This window comes from Dendrobium catenatum, unplaced genomic scaffold (assembly GCF_001605985.2).
Source record: "Dendrobium catenatum unplaced genomic scaffold, ASM160598v2 fragScaff_scaffold_30, whole genome shotgun sequence".
NCBI lineage: Eukaryota > Viridiplantae > Streptophyta > Magnoliopsida > Asparagales > Orchidaceae > Dendrobium > Dendrobium catenatum.
In genome coordinates, this window is record NW_021318492.1 from 1,482 (window position 1) to 5,657 (window position 4,176).

Here is a 4,176-nt window from a genome sequence, read left to right on the forward strand (position 1 = left end):
ATTTTTAGATATTCAAGCTTTGTTTTATTAAACATTTTCATTTAATTTTTTATTTTTTTTCATAAAATAAATAAAAATAGTTTGCGGTCCTAACGAAAATTTATTTATAAAAAAATCAGCTTTTGTTTGGGATAAATTTTTTATATAATTTTTTAATAATTTTTTTTTTTATAAAAGCAATGGAAAGAGTCAAAATCTGTCCCAAATGAAACCTTATTGAAATTCGTTGCGAATGTCTCAACAGGCGTTCATGGATCTTTTTTTTTTCTAATAACATTTGTACACATTAACGATGAGAAAAAGAATAGTAACTATTAATGTTTATTTAATGATGAGAAAAAAAAAGCAAATTTTTATAGATATGGAAACATTTTCATAAGTCATCTTTTATTTATACTAACAAGTACAAGTTCTCAATTTACATTGAGCCAAATTTGACTTAAAACAAAAAATGACAATTCTGATTCTAAAAAACATCAATAATTTATTCCCAATTCTCAAATTGATTTTTACAACCGCATTCCATATAAATAGTAATCGAGAAAAGAAATATCTAAATGATTCTTCTATAATGGACCTAAAAAAGTTACAATTGGAAGGGTCATTTCTTAATGATATTAACATCTTCGAAACAATGCGGAAGTCTAAGGGTCATATCTGGCTCCTCAAGCTGTTATTGTACATTAGAATCGATCCGAGGAAAATATAAATGCGACTAAGATCAATCCTCGGACCGTTTAATTCGCAAACCTGCGATGTGGAACAGACATCAAGTATAGAATTACGGAGCCTTTGTTTTCATTTGTCGCCATTCTGGCACTCATGCTAATTTCGCTTAAGCGAAAAAACAAAACACATGTATTCTATGAAAAATATTGTTTATACAATTCTCTCTTCTTACTTTATTAATTAAAGTTCATTAATAGAATATATAATTTCGTAGAATTATTGAAGTAAAATAAAATAAATGTATTCACCTCAATTAGTTGCATATGATTGCATAGTGAAGCAGCTCATTGCCATCTATTCTGTCTTGCCTTCTTCGCAATCTTACACTCTTAATTTCGAAAAGATTCTGCCTATCTGCAAGTATTTTCCTGGACATGCATACAACAAAGGACTGAAGTAAGTTCTACACAAATAATTTTCTTCTTTATAGAACACGCATTGCGTAGAAAATGACAGGTAAAGTTAGAGGATGGCGCTGTAGTTTATGCATGGAGTGGTAATCTATGCAGTAGATTATAGTGCCACCTTGATTTTCTGGCTAAAATTCTTTTTCTTTCTTATATTTTATCTTTCTTGATCTTTCGTTTTTCTCTGAGTTGAGTAATTTGCTTAAGTGTTGAGTGTTTGGTAGCGCGTGATAATGTTTATGTACCAGTGGGGTATGTGCCACTGATTGCTGCAGTGAGGATTATATTTAGTTGTTGTTGCTGTAGATGACCTGTTCTTTGAACCTATTAGCCATGAAGATATTTAATAGAGTATTATATATTTATGAAGTATATAGACCTTATTTGTATTTGGAAATCTTTACCTGCAATAAGAGTTATGGATCCTACAGTGAGAAACAGTCATCATGGTGTTGGGCTCTATGCTGTGTTATTTTGCGTATTCATCTTAGTACGACATCAACATCGTCGGTATGGCATAAATTCAGTGCTGGCTCATTGGCATAGTAGAATTGCCTATCTGAAATAACTGATGTCCCTGACCTTCCATAGCACGCAGAAAGACTTCCCCCTGATACATCCGCCCATGCATTTATTTATTACGTTGGTTTGCCTTGGAGTTGAGGCGACACCATCTACCAAGCTTCGATGTATGATCGTCATGTGGAGTATGGTTAATTCATTATTTTGTTGATCTATATTCCTAATAATGGCATATTGTAGCGGTGCATGGCTGGTTTTTGTTGCGTGTTGCTTTCCGTCCATACTTAATTTGGATGTTATCTCCCCTAAGCAGCTTTTGAATCTCCCCCTTTGCTTGTTTGCGCTTTCCTTGTGTTTATTTTAAGAAGACAATAGAGTTTTATGGCTTGGAAGTAGCACGAATGTACCGGCGGCTAGAGAGACCTTTGAGTGTTTTATAATAAATCCCATGGGTGTTGTCTTAAAAAAAGCAGCATCGGGCGATTAAGTAGGTCTCCTGATATTTTTAAAGGGACAGAACATAAAAGTTAACACATACTTATTAAGAGATATTTGAGCACCACGACTGCTTTACAATTTTTCAATAATCTAGAAAAAGTTTAAGCAATAAAATTATAAAAAAAAAATATGAGAGCAAGTAAAGTCTCAGTTCATGATAACTTATCTATCCTTCAAAAATATAATAGCGTTTAAAAGTAACAAGATAAATCAATAAAAAAAGATTTGAATGCAAAATCCAGAATATCAAAAAAAAAAAAACAAACTAATAGTTAACAATTGATTCGATAAGCATTAAAAAATTTATTCTACAAATATTTGTGTTGATGATCTTTGAAATTTTTGTATTTTTCAAATTTCTTTTTCCTTCTATCTACATAATACTTGATAATTATTAGAAAATTTTTTTCATAAATGAGAGAAAAAAAAAGTTAAAAAAACAGAAAAAAAGTGCAAGGAAGCAATGATCCTGAATTACCAAAGATAGAGAATTCATCGTCGAAACTGATCTCTATGCCGTCCATGATTCCTAGAACCTAAATCTTCTAAATATGGCTGAGACTAATTAGTTATAAAATGGGAGTGTGATTAAGAAGATGGATTAATCAGAGCAAATAGAAGAGAGGAAGTTGATTAGTTTGGAGCGAGGTAAGGAATGAATCGGAGGAATGAGCAGGGACTTTAAAAAGGGAGAGAACGAGAAATTAAAGGTGATAATTTTCTAAAAATAAGAGTTCAGTTGTTAAGGGAGCAGTAATTGCGGGGATTAAGGATTGAATATTTCTTGCAATTTGTTAATTTGAATATCACATATTTTGTTTGAATATTTCTTGCAATTTATTCACGTTTCCATAATTAATTAGTAATTAATAATTTAAGCAATTAATTAATAATTACTTAAAATAAAAATAACATTAAACATAATTAATATTAAAAAAAACTAAATAATAATAATAATAATAATACTAAAAATATTTTTTGATTTTTAAAATAACATAACATAAACAGTATTTATATATTTTTTAAAAGTAACTAATAATATTAATATTAAATGAATATTTAAAAGTTAAATGATGGAAATTATTTAAATATCATAATAATATATCATAAATAAACTTAATTTTAAATTAAAAAATTTAATAAATTATTAAAACATATGAATGGAAAATATTTTTTTTAATAAAAATATTATATAATATTAATTTAATACTTAAAAATAGGTTTAATTAAATAAATTTTAAAATATATATGATATTTAAGGATAATTTTAATTTTAAAATAAAGAAGATAAAATGATGAAGAAAAATGATACATCATATGTATTTTTTTTAATAATTTTAAATTCATTTTTAATTTTTTTTAAATGGAAAGATTCGTTCTTGATCGAGACGTCCAACATTTAATGAAATTTTAAACTTAGATTAACATCATGAATAAAAGCATGGGTGGTGTTTGGAAGCTCTAAAAAGCACTTATTATAAAGCTATATATATCCAAGTGTAGTGACCTAGATCTAAAGGTTTTTAAGAAATTCTTACCGTTAGATCTTCAAGATCTTCAAACGATTGAGCTAGTAGATTGTCCTCATATATTTCTTTAGTTAATACCACGATCAAACAAGCTCTAGATCAACCAGATCGAGGCCTAGCTTGGACTGATCTAGTCTTGATCTCTCCAGAGGATCGCCGCCAGCGGGGTTGACTGTGGATTTGAGTGGAAGAAGGTGGGGAGAAGTTAGAAGAGCTCTCACACTAAGAAGACCGGGTTGAGAACGGCTAGGGAGAGAATAAAAGCAAGATCCCCTCTCATGAAGCCCTAAAAGAGTATTTAAAGAATCAGGCCTTAGATCAACGAGACAACGACTATGATTCATCCTAAGGTTAATTAGGAGGAAAAATAAGATGATTAGGCCTTGTGTTTGATTGCTTGATTTAAGGATAAATTTAAGATCATGAGAAGGAAAAAAAATAAATTAAGCATATTAAATTAAAATCAAGCTCAAAATCATACCCGATTCATG